Raw genomic sequence first — 19,586 nt, forward strand, 5'->3', positions numbered from 1 at the left:
TGATTTAATGTAGACTTCTGTGTGGAATAGCCACCGTTGGTACTCATTGGCTAATCCACTCAGCCATCACCACAGCATTCTGGCTGGCAGTCCTGTGTTACCCTTCTAGGGTCTTGGCTTTATAAAGGGGGGAACAATCAAACACGTTTTTTAATCGATTATCAGTTGACATGAAAACCTTTAATGTTTTATAGATTGTTTATGTCTGCGCACCATTCTTTAAAAAACATAAAAATAATGAGGTTTACAAAAACCAGAGATCTGATTCAATTGAATATCTCGCACCACCACTACCCATTTTCTCTCCCAACTGCACTTTTAAATATGCTTTATTAGTCTGGTTCTATCTGGGTGTTTCATCCTCCAGTTCAGGGCCAACGGCCAGGTAGCTTGAGGCCGGCTAGCCGAAGGTCAGCTAGCTTTTCCCCCTGGAGATGAGATGTTGCATTTTCAATTATTATTATTTATTTAGTTTTTTGAGCATTTATATCTACAGCAGTAGTTTAATTAGATGTTTGCCATTTGAAAATATTGTTCTTCATATGAACATGATGTGAAAATGTACAGCATATAGAAGTATATGTAGCATTTTCCTTTTTTCCCTAACCAAGTGTCTGCTTTTAAAAAAAAGGGTCACATGAAGTTGCTTTTTCCCATAATTCCACGTCCTTGAAGTGGACTAATGACATTGAATGTCTGTCTGTCTCTGTAGAGTCAGTGTATCAGCCAGATTCCTGGAGAGTGTCAATCATATCCACCAGCATGATATCGTGCACCGGGACCTCAAGGTGAGTGGCTGCCCGTTTGCCGTGACGACCCACACACACGCACACACACCTTAGCTCGTGGCCATGGCAACGCATGGATGGCTCTGGGTTGCTCCATCTCTGTGTTTCTGCCTTCCCCCCCTACCACCACCACCTCTTCAAATGTCTTTCTTCTCCTGTTTGTTCTCCCTCTATCTGTCTCAGTCAAGTGATTTACATGTCTGTCCTTGACCACAGCTCTGTGTGCGTGCTTTTGTGTGTTGATGTGGGCGTGTATTGATTATTGCTGTTGTGTGTGGTGTGTGTGTGTGTGTGAGACGTTAGCCGGAGGTTAACCCTCACCTGTAGCAGGGAAATGAGGATATTCGGACAGCGTGCAATCACACTTAGTCTCCCAGATCGTGATAAAGAAAGGGCTCCGTGCACAGCCTCTGCTGGTGTCTTGCAAAGGGGCCCCATTATGAGAGGCTTGATGGCATGGATGAACTGCGAGTGGTTGCCATGACAACTTGCATGACATCACATCAGCTGTGGCAGTGACGGGGGAGGGGTTCTTGGTTGTCCGTCGTTTTTTCTTTTTTTCTCCTCTCCCGATTTGCACTTAAATAATGGATGAAATGCCGCTAAAATAATTACAATTAATATTTTTTTCATTATTCACCCTAAGTGTTGCTGGGGGTGGGGGGGGGTTGAATCTCATAGAACCAGAGGGAATCCGTTCAAACGTCTGTGTGTGTGTGTCTGTATGGGTGCGCATGTTAGCACACTTGTAGCTAGAGAATAACACTATTACCTCCGGTGCTGTCTCTCTGATTTGTTGGCCTTTTATCCTGAGTGGGCTTTTACTGCAGCTCTTTATGTTGGACTGCCCAAACAGCGTCCATTTAGAACACTGCATCTCCCGCACGCACACTCACGCACACACGCTCGCACGCGCGCCCACTTTCTCCCTCACACCAAACACACTTTCCATTTAGAATGGAGTCTGCAGTGCTGCCTAAATGACTCCCAAGTGGTTTCCATGGCTACGAACCCATGCCCATATAAGGCGTCGTGGAGAGACCACTCAGCCACTCATCCTCCACTACTTCCTCGTTTTTCCGTCCATCACCTTTTCTTTTCTCAAACTTGCACACGCCCATTTACTGCATGTACACACTAACGCATCACCCACCTTCTAATGTTGCATGCATGATTTATTCTGTGTGTGTGTGTGTGTGTGTGTGTGTGTGTGTGTGTGTGTCTCCCAGCCCGAGAACCTGTTGCTGGCCAGTAAGATGAAGGGAGCTGCAGTGAAATTGGCAGACTTTGGCCTGGCTATTGAGGTGCAGGGAGACCAGCAGGCCTGGTTCGGTAAGAAGTCCTCACTCTCTCTCGCTCGCTCGCTCGCCTGCTCCCTGTGGCCGATCTTTATCTGATCTTGTATTGTGTCTGCTGTACAGCACCACATAGTTGGCACCTACATTCACAGAAATGCACACTCACATTCGCAGGGATACGCATTGATGGCCAGGGCCTCAAACTTAAACCATCATCCGTAGCCTTCATGCTTTCATACAAGTATTTAGTATTTGTAGATAGTATTTGCATACATCATTTAATGTTATACAAGTGTTGCCATTGTAAAAAAACAAATGCTCCCACATGCTGTCAAAGTAGATGTTTTGGTCTTGGTGCTTTTGCCAGGAGCAATGCCTTTAGAACTTTGTTGGCTTTCGAGCAGAAGAGTTTCCTGGAGTTTGCTCACAAAATGACCATGCACTTGTTATCAAGCAGTCCTGCCTCAAATCAAACCCTGATCTGCAAGATGAAATTAACCTTATTCTTTTGCTTTCATTTGTGATCTGGCAGGCTTTGCGGGCACCCCTGGCTATCTCTCCCCTGAGGTCCTGAGGAAGGACCCCTATGGAAAGCCTGTGGATATCTGGGCCTGTGGTAAGTCCTAAAAAACAAAAACAAAACAAAACAATTGTTGAATGAGCTGTTGAATGAGGTTTTACTGACATAACAGGCTGTCTTCATGGTTGGTTTGGTGAGAATGTCATCTCTATATCTTCCCACTTTCTCACATTGAGCAAAGTGCTCTGGTTTAATAGGTCCACAGAGAAGATCTAAAACATTAGATGCTTCTGCAGCCATTTCATTGTCCCACACGTGTCTGATCAAAAGACACATTGAATGCCTTATCCATGAAATCTTGGGAGGACTTGTCTGTTGCCTGAATTCAGCTTTCACTCTCTCAATTCTGACTAAGCAGACTGACAACGTGTCGATAGGACACGTTGTCAGACTTGTCTGTTGCTTGTTGTCTGTTGCTTGAATTCAGCTTTCGGTCTCCCAAGGCTGACTAAGCAGTCTGACTAGCACAGTGGTCAGGAACCTAAGGCTTTAGAGCCTTACTTGGCTCTGTCAGTGATGCATGTGACTGGCCAACAGGGCTGAATATAGACCGCAATGTGAAAATATATAAAAAATAATTACGCAACATACTGTGTACAAAATTTTTATTGGACAAAGTCCCTAAGCTGGGTTCAATTTCAGGTCCAATGCAACAACTTCTATTTCCAAAAATACCAATACCTACCATCATGAGTAGATCATAAAAGAAAGGGATGATGAAAATCTATAATTCTTTCCAGCCTTAACATCATGTCTAGCTAGCAATGAGAGAAGACCTTTTCCGAGAAGATTGAGGAATATTGATGGAAGGACAACCCCTTCTTGGGCTCCTTTGAACCATTTCAAGTAATTAAACGATTATGGCTGGACCCACTGAGGAAGGTTCCGGACCCCGGGCCGCTGGACCAGGGCGATGTATGCTGAGCTCCTCCCCGGTTACCTGACTGACTCTGTGTCTCTTGCCCCCCCCCCCCCCCCCCCGCCAGGTGTAATCCTCTACATCCTCCTGGTGGGATACCCTCCATTCTGGGATGAGGATCAGCACAAGCTCTATCAGCAGATCAAAGCTGGGGCCTACGACGTGAGTGTGTGTGTGTGTGTGTGTGTGTGTGTGTGTGTGTGTGTGTGTGTGTGCTTTTGTTAGCCTGTGTATTTGTGTGGGTGTTTTTGTATGTGTGCGTGTGTGTTTGTGTGTGTGTGTGCTATGGCCATTAAGGCTTGGCAATGGTTCAAGATTTGTCGTGTTATTACCTGCTCCGATGGCATCCTATCGACACGTTGTCATATCTTGGCACGCCGTTTTGTAATCTACATTGATTGTAGGGAGATTTATCACATGTGATCCAGCCACAGCCCTGTGTCTGGACTGTGCAGTGAGTACAGTTAATGGAATGTCTCCTACCATCCATATTGCGGTGTTAAAGGTTATTGAGGAATACAGATTTGAAAGCAATATTGTGCTATAAATCGTTATTTTCCAAAAGTGAATATATTATGTTCTAATTTATGACCTTGTGTGCATGTGTGTGCATGTGTGTAAACATGTCAGTGAAAAGGGCGGCGCTGTGAGGGTTTTGCGAGTGGGTTGGTGAATGTTTAATAGAAGCCGATTTGAGAGGTGGTCTAGAGCTATTGATCCTAACTGGGCCCCCCTGACGCATTGCAGAGGTGTGTGTGTGTGTGGTTTAGGGATATCCTTCTGTGTGGTTCTCTGTGCTAATCAAGTTACAAGGCCGCTTCCAGACTACATCTGGGGATCTCAGCCTCGGTCTATAGACAGTGGTGGTGTTGTTAGTACTGCAAACAAACAGGCTTATGCCTCAAACCAGAAGAACTAGTTGAGTCACCGTTGTATACATTTTAACGAGCACTCTCTCCTACTTTGGTTAATTCTGAGGAGTTTTGTTCAAATATTCTTGATTATTGTATCCGTGTTCACACCGACTAGACGGATATTATTTTGAATGATGTTTGGGGGAATAGGATACGGATAATAATGTTGTGTAAAAAGGTTGTAATTGAAAAGGGAAAAAGGGTTTGGGAAATGCCAGTCGGTGATAAGAAATGCAACCATAGGCTTCGAGTGGAACATTTTTAAGCAATTAGTATCTATTATGCCTAATGTGCTTTCTCCAGATGACGGGAATTAGGGTTGAGACTGCTCTGCCGGTCATGGCAAGAAATAGTTGAAACGTTTAAAAAGTTAAGGAGCCAAAGACTCCTGATCGATGAAAAATGGGAGTGTGTTATGTTGCGCAAACTCCCAAATTGTTGACTTCAGTCCAAGGCTTCTCGTAATTCACCATATTTTGTCATGTGGCCGCTTTTTATGAACAGTCTGGGTGAAACCTGCCAGGTGTTTACAACATTGTATTCCTCCATTGCATTGTATCCCCTTTGGAGGAGCCCATTGTTCCTATTGACCCTAAACATGAGTGTAATGGTACCGTATGGCTTGGGAGGACCCGACCGCGATCTACACGCCGCTAATGCAGTTAGGTTCACTGTGGGTGAAAGTAAAGCATCCCCTATTGGATTTTCCTATTCGCCTCCTTTCTCATTCCCTTTTGACGACCCCCTCCCCCCACTTCCTGTAGTTTCCATCCCCCGAGTGGGACACGGTGACCCCGGAGGCCAAGAACCTGATCAACCAGATGCTGACCATCAACCCGGCCAAGAGGATCACATCCGAGCAGGCCCTGAAGCACCCATGGGTCTGCGTGAGTACCAGTCCCTTCCCCTATCTCCTCACGTCTGGAAAGCTTTTTAGATTGGCATCGCCACCTTTTAGAGGGAGAAGACACACATACGCACACACGCACACTAACAAATATAACAATACACACCCACATGCACTCGTAAAAGCATAACCATAATCAATACACACACACTCCAATTAAAGCATAGCAATAATCAATACACCCTCCAATTAAAGCATAACAATAATCAATACACACACACGGCAATAAATGCCTCTCAATAATCAACACACAACCACAGCAATAAATCACACACACAGACACACACACACACACACACTCAAAATATGAATAACAATAATCAACACACACACTCCACAATATATGAATAACAATAATCAACACCAACACAGTTTACATACTGGGTCTCTATAAAGCTGCTGTCGTCCCCTCTCTCCTCCCACAGCAACGCTCCACAGTAGCGTCCATGATGCACAGGCAGGAGACAGTGGAGTGTCTCCGCAAGTTCAACGCTCGTCGGAAACTCAAGGTACCGTCGGGGACCCCCTGTACCCCTGTCACTCTCTACACTCTCACTGGCTCACTATGGAACCAAAAATACACATTGAGTTGACTGGATAGCACATGAAGTGGACTGACCCACACAAAGCCATCCCGCTCTGTCTCTCTCTATCGCTCTCGCTCTTATTTAGAAATTGACGGTAATGTAAGAATGTGCCGTCAACAGCCTTCCTCTTTCTTTGTCCCCCAGGGAGCCATTCTCACCACTATGCTGGTGTCTAGGAACTTCTCAGGTTGGTGTTCGTGGCACACACAGTGTCCCCTTAACCTCTGTCTGATGCCCACGTAATTATATATATATTATATGTTTAACTGCATGTATATATTTGTGTGTTTGTACATATATGAATAGGAGCTGTAATATCTCTCGTATTAACTCATGCTCATAGTAACGCGTGTAGAAGTGTTTCCTCAAACTACTGTTTCCAAGCCATCTGTCACGCTAGATAACAGGACCGCAAGGGTTTATTCTAGTGTGTGTACGTGTGTGTAGACTCGAGAAATAAAACAAACAAGTGACGTGTTCACAGGGCTACGCTATAGCTAACGTAACACTGTGACATTCTGCAACGTACCATACCAGATGCTGTTTCCCTGTTGATGCTAACATGTCTCTCCCTGTCTGTGAGTCTCCCTCCTTCTGACGAGGCCTGGGAGTCTGCGAGTGTTTTGTTTGTGTGTGAGCTTCCGACTGAGGGAGTGCGTGTCTTGTCTCTTCTACAAATGTGTGCATATTGAAGGTTTACTGCAGGCGTGCCAGAGTGGTGTAGTGCGCAACGCGCCGTGCCAGTACTACACGTCTCAACCAGCGTGTTTAGAGTGGTGACCCCCGGTTCACCCGTCCACTATTTAGAATTCGCCTTAGTAAGCCCCGGGGCTCCAGATCTGGGCCCTGGCCCTGATCCTGGGCGACTACCGGGGAGCTAGTTTATCCTGGGTTGGGTACACAGCCCGCAGTGGCCCCGGCGCCAGGCCCCAAACGACGTAGACCAGAGTTACCTCTATGCAGCGCCTCCCAACTGTAGCATCTTTTTGTCCAATAGTGGGCCGGCAGCATACCAACTCTGCTGCTGCCGCCTCCTCCACGGCCTCGCTGGCTCAGGAAGGTACGTCCCAGAGAAACGCCCAGACACTTCCTGGCTCTTCACACACGCACACACACACACACACACACACACACACAGGCGAATACACGCACACGCACACAGGATGTACACAAACAAATACGGCTATTTCCTTACTGTGAGATTCAAAGCATGGATAATAACCCCGCTACGGTCCACCCAGTCAGGCCACATTCGGTTAGCCCATGCATGCGTTATTTAAAAACAAAACAAAAGTAGCCGACACCGTGCAATTGTTTATGTGGCATATGCTCAAGCGCAAAGCAAGTCATTGTGCCACCACCAGCTCATTGTGGGCAGATAAAAAATGCCTTCCGCAAGGTGACTGGGCTTTGTTTAGAGGAGCGGCTGTGCAGCCACTACTTTAGGTTCCTCTTTACGTTTAGCATTGCTTTATTGCACCGGCCTCCTAGCTGTACTAACAAGCACGGACCTATGTACCCCAACAACATGTCTGGTATGTCCCTCTGCGGTTATAAACCTTAGACGCATCCACACATCCACCCACATGCATTTTACGTGTCCTACACCTAGTTATGTCCCTCTGCGGTAAGAAACCTTAAACACATCCGCACATGCAAACACGCATGCATTTTTACGTGTCATCCACCATGTCAGCACACACTGATACACTGGTCTGGACACCCTCCCCCCGGCTCTCGCGCCAGGGCTGGGACGGTCTCTGATGGGGCGTGGCTCTCTTCAGGGGAGGTTAGCAGGAGCTGGGTTGGCGTGCTGCCATCGTCGAACCTGGGTTTGGGGTGGGGTGGGGTGGGTGGCAGGGTGGGGGCGTCTGAGGGGTGGAGCCTGAGGATGCGGGAGAGCCACAAGCGATGTGCAGGAGAGGAAAATAAATTGCGTGGACCACAAATTGACCCAAAGCAGTGTGCAAGGTTGAAGAGATACGTAAGCAAGAGTGTCTTGGAGAATTCAGGTCTTAAACGGTGGTATTGATGCGGTCTGGCCTCATTTTAATATTCCGTATCGTCACCCTAATATCATTTACGCAACTTAATTGCATTAAGACCAAACAAATTTGGCCGTTGTCCAAAAAATAATGCTGCATCGTCACTTAGCGTGATCGACCGCTTTTGCGGAAGGCTGCATTGATTGGAAAGGATAAAAAAAAAAAAAGATGTATTACAGAGGTATACTGCTGACGTGTAAATACATAGCATACAATAGCTAATACATACAATAGCTCAGCACCCCAGGTGTATAAATGCCTCCAGAGCCACACAAGGGGAACGGGAGGTCGCTTGATGACAGGCGGCCAACTGCCCAACCTCCCCTTGCTCCTTATGTCGCTTCCTCTCCCCCGCATCTGTTCAACGACTTTTTCTTTATTTAAATGTGGGACAGAAGGGCAATAAAGTCTCCCGGTTAAGTTTGGTAAAGTCATAAAAAAACCAAACAGGCTCCACTCTCATTCTGCCAGACGGGCGGATCGGGTGGGGGTGGATGGTGAAGGTCGGCGATTCCGCTGGTGGCTCCCCGAGGTTCAGCAGCTGTTAGGATCAGACTTGGTAAAGCAGAACGCGATTCTCTGTCATTTTTTGGGCTTGTCACCCGGAGCAGAGGATCTCCTTCTGCTCTACCGACACACACCGAGAGGGTCATCGTCAGAGCAGGAGCTGTATGTCGGACAGGCAGAGTAGGGTACGGAGCATAGATGTCTGCCCCCCCGCAACTTGCAGGCCTAGTGAAAGGGGTCGGACCTCTCATTGAGAATGAAGTGAAAGTGGTGGCTTGACTGTGCGAGTGTGAGCCCTGCGTCTCCTGGGGCTGCTCCATTCTGCGGAGGCCCGGGACCCATCGCCAGTTTGTAAGTTCTGTGAATACACCCCCTTCGACGTCGTTCTCCCCCCCCCCCCCCCTATTTTATTTTTTAAATCCCCCCTTGTGATTGGACCCCTGGTTCTCCCTCCTTTTTAGTTTTTCTAGGTCCCCATTGCCCCCGTCTCTTCTCATTGGTGATGCATGTGATGCTCCGTCTCACCCAATGACGTCAGCTCAACACTGTTGCAACCGTGCATGTGAATGATTTGATTTGTGTGTCGTATTTTATTTATTCGTTGATAAGGCCGCCAGATAGGCCTGGCTAGCTGTTTTGTTGCATGGAAATAGCCTGGGTGGTTTAACACTTGCGCTGCACCGGTAAGCCACCGGATGTTCTCTAACGGCGTTATTGCTGGGCTGAAGGGTGCCTTAAACATGTTTTACACCATCTTCCACGTCACCCAGGTACACATTTTAGAGAGTTCTGGGCTGCTCTGCTTGGCTGCGGTAGTAAGAGTCGTAGCCAAACAACAGGGTAAACACACGTTAGCCAACACACACTCACATTCACACTCACACACACTCACCCTCACAATCTGGTGGCAAAATGGAAGCTCGGCACTCTTGGGGCTGTAATTTGTGTCGTTTGTTTGTCCTTTTGGATGTTGCATGGGCCGACCGAGACGGAAGATGTTTGTGTACAAACACGGCATAGCATCAAAAGCACGGATAGATACCACAAGACCCTATGTGGTTGCGAAAACTCCCATGCTCTCTGTTCCTCTACTCTTATGCATTGCGCTAAGGAGCTCACTCATTAAGAAACCCCATACCCCTTCCTCTTTTTTGTTTGTCAATGTTCCCTCTTGCCTCCCCCCCACAACCCTATCCCTCCCTGTCTCTTTATTTTGCATTGGAAGATGTATGTGTACAAACAAGGCAGGGCATCAGAAGCACGGATAGATACCACAATAACCTATCTGGTTGCGAAACCTCCCATGCTCTCTGTTCCTCTTCTCTTATGCATTGCGCTAAGGAGCTCACTCATTAAGAAACCCCATCCCCCTTTCTCTTTTTTTGTTTGTCAATGTTCCCTCTTGTCTCCCCCCCCTACCCCTATCCCTCCCTGCCTCTCTCTTATTTTGCATTGGAAGGTAAGAGATTTCGCGAATCCAATTGTGTGTGTTTGTTTGTGTGTGTGTGTGACGACATGTAAGTGCATGCATGTGTGTGCGTGCACTTCCATGCTCGGGGAGTGCGTCTGACCGTCCGTGCATACGTCGAGCAAAGGAGAGCAAATTGCCTACGGAGGGGCATTTGGAGCCTCAGCCTGTGGAGAGGCGGCGGCGGCCTTTAAAGGAAATCAATGACTTAAATGAACCTGGCTCATCCTCGTCAGCGCTGGCGGCCGGCTCGGCCCGCGCGCCAAGGCTGCCAGACAGGAAATGGATTGAGAAAGTTTACTTAGCTCTCAGCCCACCCACCCCAACCCCCCCCATCCCCCTCACTGCTGCATCCCCTATATCCCCAGATGGCAGTGACTGGATGTGTATAATGGGAATTAGTAACAAATCCTGTTAACCTACACGGAACACACCCAGTCAGGGATCCATCCAAAGCTGGTTGGGGCACTGGCTATTTGCCAGGCCGTCGCGCACCTACTTGTTGGGTTATTGTTTTAAAATGACGGAAAATGATATCGGATTCCGTCGGATGATTTGGGTTGTGCTTTAAGCGACGGCTGCCTGATTTTGACCAGCCCATTTGAAGCATACTGAAAAAAAGGCAAAAGGGCTGGGAATTTCTAGCACGGTCCACAGGGAAATTTATACCCTGTCCCTCTACTGCGCTCTCTCTCTCTCTCTCTCTCTCTCTCTCTCTCTCTCTCTCTCTCTCTCTCTCTCTCTCTCTCTCTCTCTCTCTCTCTCTCTCTCTCTCTCTCTCTCTCTCTCTCTCTCCCTCCTTTTACAGCATGCAAAAGTTTACTCAACAAGAAGTCCGACTCAGCCAAGGTAAGCCTGCCCAATCCCATTACTTTGATTCCTCTGCTCTCTTTCCTTCTACTCCTCTTGTCTGTCCTTTCTCTCTCTCTGTCTTTCGTGCTTTGTACCTTTCTCTTAGTTTATCTAAATTACACTTATTTCAAGCACATGAGCGTAATGCAATCTGTTTATTTAAATATATCTATATCCAAGTGTCAGGTTTCGCTTTGGGGTTGAAAAAATAAAGGTTTATACCTTCCTGTCTTCCCCCAACACACACACACACACACACACACACGTCTCCACAGAATGGCCTCTTCTCAGACTTGTTGCAGCTCACGCTCCACTCTCCTCTGGCGGTTCTCCCCCAGGGACCGGGGAGAGTGTGTGTTGTATATCCACACTGTGCCGTTAAGTGGCCCAGTCATGAAGAGTTAGTGGAGCGGTAAAGAGGATGGTCCGGAAGACCATTCTGCTACACTCACCACTTGGCTCCTGCCATTTACCTCACTTTGCTCCCAACAGCACCAGGGGGCTCCGGCCAACGTAGGCCCACCCCCCCCACCCACCCACCTTCATCCACCCACCCGTCCTCCACCACCCACCCACTCACCACCTGCCCTCCCTCCCTTTTTACATCTTTCCCTAAATGCTGTGCGAATCTAATGCATTTGTGCCTTTTCTACCCCCCCCCTCCCTCCACCGCCCTCCTCTCTCTGTGCACACCGCCTCGCACCCCCAGCCCTCGACCAACAACAGTAAGAACAGTATAGTGAGCGCCATCAATGCCCTGAAAGACAGCAACATGGGAACCAACTCCCAGATGGTACAGTAGGCCGCCGCCACCTCCCCCTCTTCTAACCCCATCCTGCTTCTAACACGAGTAGCGCCGTAGAGTCATGGCTGGCCTTTCTCTCTAACCCGCTACACCGCCACCCGCCCGCCCCTCTCCCCACATCCCACACACTTCTGAACCTTCAATGGCTTGTTATTTGGCTAACTGCAATGCGACTAACCTACTAGCAACCATGCTGCTTGATAGCACGCCCAATAACCCAAGTAGTGCAAGGGCCTTGATTCCCATTGTGTCCACTTATGAAAATAACGGATACACTCGCAGTATTACGCATAGGATGTTTTTATACTACGCCGTCCAATCAATGGTATCCGTTACTCTGAAGTTATCGGACTCTTAATGACACCATGTAGACCCAACCGATTTGCTTGGCTTCTGCCGTTGAGGCCATGCTTCGCGCTCTTAACTCATTATGTACTACTATGTAGCATGTGAATATTTAAATCGAATCTGTAAGTCACGATTGGTTCGGTTCATTTAATATTAATGAAGTGTTTATGATGAGTTATAATACATCACCGCGGTTCACTCGTTAAGGCTTTCCGCCGTGAGGATGCTGTCATACTCAAGTAGCAGGGAGGACACCGGAGACCTACTGATGTATCTTAAGACCCATCTGGAGGAACAGCATCACATCCTGGAGGGGGGGGGGGGGGGGGGGGGTGTTTAAATACGGCAGGAAGCAACCGTTTATTTTTTTATTGTCTCTGACATTTTGCAAATGTTACGAGATACCAAATCAATGGCTATGGGACGAGTGCTACCTTACAGACCCTCCTCCAACAGCCCGCCCCACCGCACCCCGCCAAAGCTACGACACTCGTGCAATTCCACCATCCATTTCCCTGTGACATATCGCTTTTCCTACATCCGTAATCCCTGACCTTAACCACATGAAAACCCCTCCCCATAACCATTTCTAACCTAGTTATGTTTTACCACACCACACCACATTCCCCACGTGGCCAATTTCTTTACTTCAAGTACAGGTGTTCCTTGAATAGATTTTCATCCAATGGGGCTTATTCACCTAGTGGCCCGTGTCGGTTCCATCTTTGTTAGCTGGGTGGGGTGGAACTGAATCACATTCGCTGGGAGCTAATATGGCCGCGAGGTGACTACGTTCCAGTGCTTGGAACCCGAGCCTCTGTTGTGAAACGCTGATCTTATTCCGCCCTGCCTCGTCTCGCATGGAGTACAGCTCCACTTGCGTTTGTACATCTCGTGCACATTGTTGCCTCTGCGTATCCTCCCCCCCCCCCCCCCCCCCCCCCCCCCCGCCTCCGCTATACGCAACGCTCGCCCATCTGTCCCGGCTACATCCCGTGTGCTTAATCCCACTGAGCACTCTCTCTCCCCGACACACGCGCACTCCGCTGGCGGCTCACTCTCTCTGTTTTTAAAAGCAGGCTAGGCTAGTAGGGCAGCGTTCCCAATTCAAACTCCTCCACTCTTGACCTCTCCGGCATTCCGACGCCGTGACCTCAGCGTTCCCGTCATCCAACCGCCTTTACCAGCCTGTCGCGGCTATTCACGAGCATTGCTGGCATGCGCTGAATTTCCAGGTGGTGACAGTGGTGTGTTTTGTCTAGTCCAGTTTAAGGCTGTATTCCTCAGCGACCCGAGTTTCCTGGATCGGAAGGGGGGAAGGGCGGAAGGGCGGATACTTAATATATTTTTTTAAATCCTGACCTCATCGGTGAAGTTCCGTGCAGCTTAGGGGTATCCATAGTTGCTGTTCTCCCCTCCTTCCCCACCCCCACCATGTAGTAACACACATTAACTGGTTTGTCCGTGACCCCTTCAGGAATCCCAGAGCACCGTGGTCCACAACCCCCCAGACGGTGTCAAGGTGAGGGGATCTGTTGTTGTTCAGCGTATTGGATATTATTTGAGTTGGCATTATTATTCTTATTATTAGTTGAATTGAAAAAGGTAATCCACCCTGTCACCTGAACCACTCTCTGGACTACTGGGTCAATATGTGCTATTAATTTCGCTATCTCTCATTTGCTCTCTCTCTCTCGCTCTCGCTCTCGCTCTCTCTCTCTCTCTCTCTCTGGCCCTCTCTCTCTCTCTCTCTGGCTCTCTCTCTCTCTCTCTGGCTCTCTCTCTCTCTCTGGCTCTCTCAGGGATCAACGGAGAGCAATGCAACCAATGACGAGGAGGAGATGAAGGGTACGCTGGGACTTGTAATCCTTCTCTTCTCCCCCTGCGCCCCTACCCCATCCCCTGACACTGAGAGGCATATCTTGTGCATATTTGACAGTCGGTAGTAATATGTTGTAGTAGAGACCAACATGTGCCTCTCCCACTATTGAATGTGTGGGGTGTGTGTGTGTGTGTCGTGCTGCGTTTGTTTGTATGTGTGTGTGTGTGTGTTCTAGCGGACAGCTCGGTGCTGAGTCAGAACAGTGCCACAGAGGAGATGCCCCTCCTCCTCTCCTCATCCCAGAGTTCACCTGCCAGTAAGTCTGTCTGCAACCCTGGCAAAGAGTTGTCCTCCTAATTCCCCTCCTTCTCCTTTCTGTGACAATGGACTCTAAACCCTACCCACCCACCCACACTCCACTGTGGAGAGCCAATGGTGTGTGTGTGTGTGTGTGTGTGTGTGTGTGTGTGTGTGTGTGTGTGTGTGTGTGTGTGTGTGTGTGTGTGTGTGTGTGTGTGTGTGTGTGTGTGTGTGTGTGAGAGTGAGATTCCCTGTATCCCTGCTGGAAGCACTGCAAGCTGACCACAACACACACATTCCCCTTGGCCAGACTGACTCTCTACTCTCTTGCTCTGTCCTTTTACCTCCTTCGTGACCCTCCCTTCCTCTCCTCCCTTTTCGTCGTCTTTGCATCCTTCCCGGCGCCTCTTATCCTGTTTCCATGGTCCTGGTCCTGCTACACGATGGCAGCCGTCCCTAATCTTAGAACTGATCGTCTTCTGTAAACATGGGACGTAGAGAACAGTGTCCACCAGCATGACACAACAAGGTTAAAGAATACCATGGTGACCTTCTACTCAGTGGCTAGTGATTCCGGTTGTTGGGAACCCCATGCCATGTGGTCATCCTAATGAGAGGGAGAGAGTCATTGTTAGTTGACAATCACACACTTGGTAAACCAAGGCTGGGTAAATGTGTCCAATTAAATAAGTATGTGTACACCCGCTGTTATAATTGGCCAATTAGGGCCAAGGGGACTTAAAAGCCGGCCTTTGATTGGGCAAACCCCGTGGGCCTCCGTATTGATCGTTTAATCCTCAGATGTTGTTGAGTGAAGAGTCCCTGAACGTTTCTTTATCCTATTCCCTTTTGCCACGGTGACCAACTAGTGCCCGGCGAGCCTTGTGTGTTCTGTGCATCGTTCATGTCTGCACGACGCCACCGTTAGTTGATCAGCAATGCCATTCACCTCCTCGGGTCGGCCACGGCTCCCTGGCCACGCTGCACCAAAACACTGTAGCCGTGTCCGTGGAGAGGAATGGCTCCGTCCTCGAGTCTGTTGCTGGTGGCTTTAATCACTGCCCCTGTCTGATGCACTGCAGCATCTCGGTCCTTCTCCCTCCCTCCCTCCCTCCCTCCCTCCTTCACTCCCAAAATATCCCTCCCCCTCTACACTCGGTTCCGAGGAAAACATGTATTTGAGTAGAACAGGTGAACAGGCTGTGAAACGACCCCGATGCATTCCCGTACGCCACACTTGGCCACTCGTGCGCTGCAGCACACATGCTGGCGTGGGCCCACATGCGCTAGTGTTGCTGCAGGCAGAGTCTTGCGTCTGTTGCTTTTTGGCTACATGCCGCTCTGTGTCTCCTACTTTCCCACGTGTGTGTGTGTGTGTGTGACTGTGTGTGTGACTGTGTGTGACTGGTGGGAAATTAACACCCATACTGACTTGAAATGACTTGCCTGCTGCTTGCTAACCCCGTGTTTATTCTCCTTTTGGTTGTTGGTCGTTTTTTCCAGTTATATTGTCGTCGCCCGCCCCCCTCCCCCATTGAGTTTGGTTTGCAGAGCTTCCATGTTTCTGTGTCTTGTGTCCTACATGTTTTTGTAGCATAGATGCATGGCTGTGTCTTCATGTGTGGGTGTGATGCATGCGTGTGTGTGTGCGTGCGTGTGTGTGTGTGTGTGTGTGTGTGTGTGTTGCCCATTGACCATGCCACTGTGTGTTCCAGCTGTTCCGCCGAATGACATAAAGCGCATGGCATGGAACAGCACGGGCAACAGCAGCTCCTACCCCGAGTCAGAGCAGTCTCAGTCTGCCCCCGACGCGGCTCCACTAGGGGGCAGCGCCGTCCCAGCTAAGAGCAACACGCAGCTGAGTAAGACCACTGTGTGTGTGTGTCTGTGTGTGTGTGTGTGTGTGTGTGTCCATCTGTGTGTGTGTGCCTTAGCTAGTTCTACTGTCCCTAACTGAGGGTGTGGGTTGGGGGGGAGGGGCCGTGCCAGCTAGAAGCAACACTCAGCTGGGTGTGTGTGTGTGCCTTAACTATTTATACTGTCCCTGACTGAGGTTCTGGGTGGGTTGGGGGAAGGGGGGGGGGGGGTGCATTTTCCAACTTGTTAGGGATGAAAGCGGAGAGGCGCCTTCGGTCTGTTAGGCGGCTGAAGTCATTAGTAGACTGAGAAAGGCCTTCAGAGGACACACCCTTGTCGACATCTATCAGCACATGTGCTCGCCCGCTCATTCGTTCACTCGCTCCTCATCCCTCCTCGTCTGCGGCGCCCACTCGTGTGCATCCGCGCAGGCGATGGCGCGGCAGACGTCCCTTTCTCTTCTGGCATGCATGCGCACATGCACGCCCCGGCACACACCCGCACACACGCTCACACACTGCTGGATGAGAGAGTGCGACGTGCGGTCAGGGTAGGTCTCGTTCGGAATGAGTAATGAGAGGGTGAGCGGGGGGGGAGCGTAGAGGGTAAACCAGGACATCCACATCAACGTGTTTAATTATTCTGCGTTCGTCTCGCGCTCCTCCATGTCCATCTCATCTGGGTCTGCCTTGCACTGTTTCAACCTCTCTCTCTCTCTCTCTTTCTCTTTCTCTTTCTCTTTCTCTTTCTCTTTCTCTCTCTGTCTCTCTCTCTTTCTCTTTCTACAGCTCGCAAACAGGAGATAATCAAGATAACAGAGCAGCTGATTGAGGCGGTCAATAATGGCGATTTTGAGGCTTACACGTGAGTCAGATTCCCAATCACATGAAGCTGGTGGTAATCGGATGTTTTTGTGTTTTGGCGGGTTAGTTAGATCTAATCCCTCTTTCAATTTATGTGTCTCTGTGATTCTCTCTCTCTCTCTCACCCACTCTCACAATCTCAATCTGTCTCACTCTCTCAGGAGGATTTGTGATCCTGGGCTCACCTCTTTTGAACCTGAGGCTCTAGGGAACCTGGTCGAGGGCATGGACTTCCACAAGTTCTACTTTGAGAACTGTGAGTCTTCCTTCTTCTGCACACCACTGTACACATACACACACATACACCTGCACACACATACAGACACACACAGACCCACACACTGAGTCACCAGGCGGCCATCTTGGTTCTAAACCCTAGCCGGGTGTTGGAACGGTTCCACTGTCGGTAACCCATTCCTCTGGCACTCGATTGTGCTGCTGTATGAGGCGGCAGGTTCTGATTGATTAGAAGATTGTGCTTACTAGAGTTTTTGTTTGCTACTAATCAACGCAATGAAATAACACAATATGAGGAAAAATATGTCCTCATTTACTTTAGATCTCTTTCTGAAGGTTTTATTTATGCAGCCTAAATAAAGGTCCAGAACTAGGATCCGTCAGTGGAACCGAGGGCCTGCTACGTCATACAGCAGCGCAATGGAAGGCAACAACAGAGGAATTTGTTAGGGAGAGACATTTGTTCCTTGCATCAGAACCGTTGAGCTAGCATTCGGAGCCAAGATGGCCGCCAGGTGACTATGCCCCATTATGAGTGTGGGGTCTGACACTTTTTCCATAAAGGAAAACTCAAATAGGTGTTGTGAAAAAGTACTCCTTCTTGGTTCTTCGCTCTGTTGAAGCGCAACTACCCTACATTAATTAATTTTTGACCATCCGTGAAAAATAAACCCACACAACCGCATTGCTGTGTCAGAACTTGTGTTTTGGTCAAGAAGTTGTTATCCATAATACTAAACCACAGCAATAACACTAAATCAAGCCGACGATACCTGATCCGCCCCTATAGACCATCCATCCCGAGCCACTTTCCCTTTGTTGACCATCGTCGCATTTCGTTTGTGTGTGTGTTCCTAACGCAGTGCTGAGCAAGAACAGCAAGCCCGTGCACACCACCCTGCTCAACCCCCACGTGCACCTGATCGGCGAGGACGCGGCGTGCATCGCCTACATCCGCCTCACCCAGTTCCTGGACTCCACGGGCCGCCCGCGCTCCAGCCAGTCGGAGGAGACCCGGGTGTGGCACCGCCGCGACGGCAAGTGGCTCAACGTGCACTTCCACTGCTCAGGGGCCCCGGCCGCGCCGCTCCAGTGATCAGGTGAGCGCACACACGCGTGCGATGTGAACACGCCCGTACAAACACGTCCCCACTCACACACACGCACATACCCATGAGCCCATATGTACCAACAAGCATACAAACACTCCCACGCACAAACACACACACGTACCCACGAGCAAACACGTACCCACTCACATATAGTACCCCCTCACATATAGTACCCACTCACATATAGTACCCCCTCACATATAGTACCCCCTCACATATAGTACCCCCTCACATATAGTACCACCTCACATATAGTACCCCCTCACATATAGTACCCCCTCACATATAGTACCCATTCACATATAGTACCCCCTCACATATAGTACCCATTCACATATAGTACCCCCTCACATATAGTACCCATTCACATATAGTACCCCCTCACATATAGTACCCCCTCACATATAGTACCCCCTCACATATAGTACCCACTCACATATAGTACCCCCTCACATATAGTACCCACTCACATATAGTACCCACTCACATATAGTACCCACTCACATATAGTACCCCCTCACATATAGTACCCCCTCACATATAGTACCCCCTCACATATAGTACCCCCTCACATATAGTACCCCCTCACATATAGTACCCCCTCACATATAGTACCCCCTCACATATAGTACCCCCTCACAAATAGTACCCCCTCACATATAGTACCCATTCACATATAGTAACCCCTCACATATAGTACCCACTCACATATAGTACCCCCTCACATATAGTACCCACTCACATATAGTACCCCCTCACATATAGTACCCACTCACATATAGTACCCCCTCACATATAGTACCCCCTCACATATAGTACCCCCTCACATATAGTACCCCCTCACATATAGTACCCCCTCACATATAGTACCCCCTCACATATAGTACCCCCTCACATATAGTACCCCCTCACATATAGTACCCCCTCACATATAGTACCCCCTCACATATAGTACCCCCTCACATATAGTACCCCCTCACATATAGTACCCCCTCACATATAGTACCCCCTCACATATAGTACCCCCTCACATATAGTACCCCCTCACATATAGTACCCACTCACATATAGTACCCCCTCACATATAGTAGCCACACTCTCTCAAATTTTGCAAGTGGACAGGGACTCACTCAATAAGAGTGTTTGGTGTTCCTTTAAAAATGACCTGATCGTCCAGGAATGATCCGGAAATAATCCCAAACCTGAATTGGCTCACAGAGAGGAAGTGGTGGGTATTCTCACAGCGCATTTCACTCACTAATCTCTGACTGATGGCCAGGCCATTTGTAACACACGACACTCAGAAAACCGCTTACAACTTAACACCCGCAGCACCTTTCAGAACACCACCACGCTACAGAGGTGCGTGTGCGCAGC

General features: G+C 48.9%; 1 pseudogene across 1 annotated transcript in view; it reads left to right on the forward strand.

The window, feature by feature from the left end:
• Nucleotides 1–19,586, forward strand: part of LOC307090292 (calcium/calmodulin-dependent protein kinase type II subunit gamma-like) — a 28,653-nt pseudogene that overhangs the window by 8,362 nt on the left and 705 nt on the right. The window contains exons 6-22 of the transcript XR_013812832.1: nt 715–788; nt 2,018–2,120; nt 2,619–2,702; nt 3,653–3,747; nt 5,264–5,386; nt 5,832–5,915; nt 6,138–6,180; nt 6,991–7,053; nt 10,822–10,862; nt 11,575–11,658; nt 13,496–13,540; nt 13,821–13,866; nt 14,076–14,156; nt 15,856–16,002; nt 16,786–16,861; nt 17,022–17,116; nt 17,961–18,197. The product of XR_013812832.1 is annotated as a calcium/calmodulin-dependent protein kinase type II subunit gamma-like (transcript). The remainder of the gene's footprint in view (nt 1–714; nt 789–2,017; nt 2,121–2,618; nt 2,703–3,652; nt 3,748–5,263; nt 5,387–5,831; nt 5,916–6,137; nt 6,181–6,990; nt 7,054–10,821; nt 10,863–11,574; nt 11,659–13,495; nt 13,541–13,820; nt 13,867–14,075; nt 14,157–15,855; nt 16,003–16,785; nt 16,862–17,021; nt 17,117–17,960; nt 18,198–19,586) is intronic.

Source organism: Pollachius pollachius, assembly GCF_949987615.1.
Source record: "Pollachius pollachius genome assembly, chromosome: 19".
Lineage (NCBI taxonomy): Eukaryota > Metazoa > Chordata > Actinopteri > Gadiformes > Gadidae > Pollachius > Pollachius pollachius.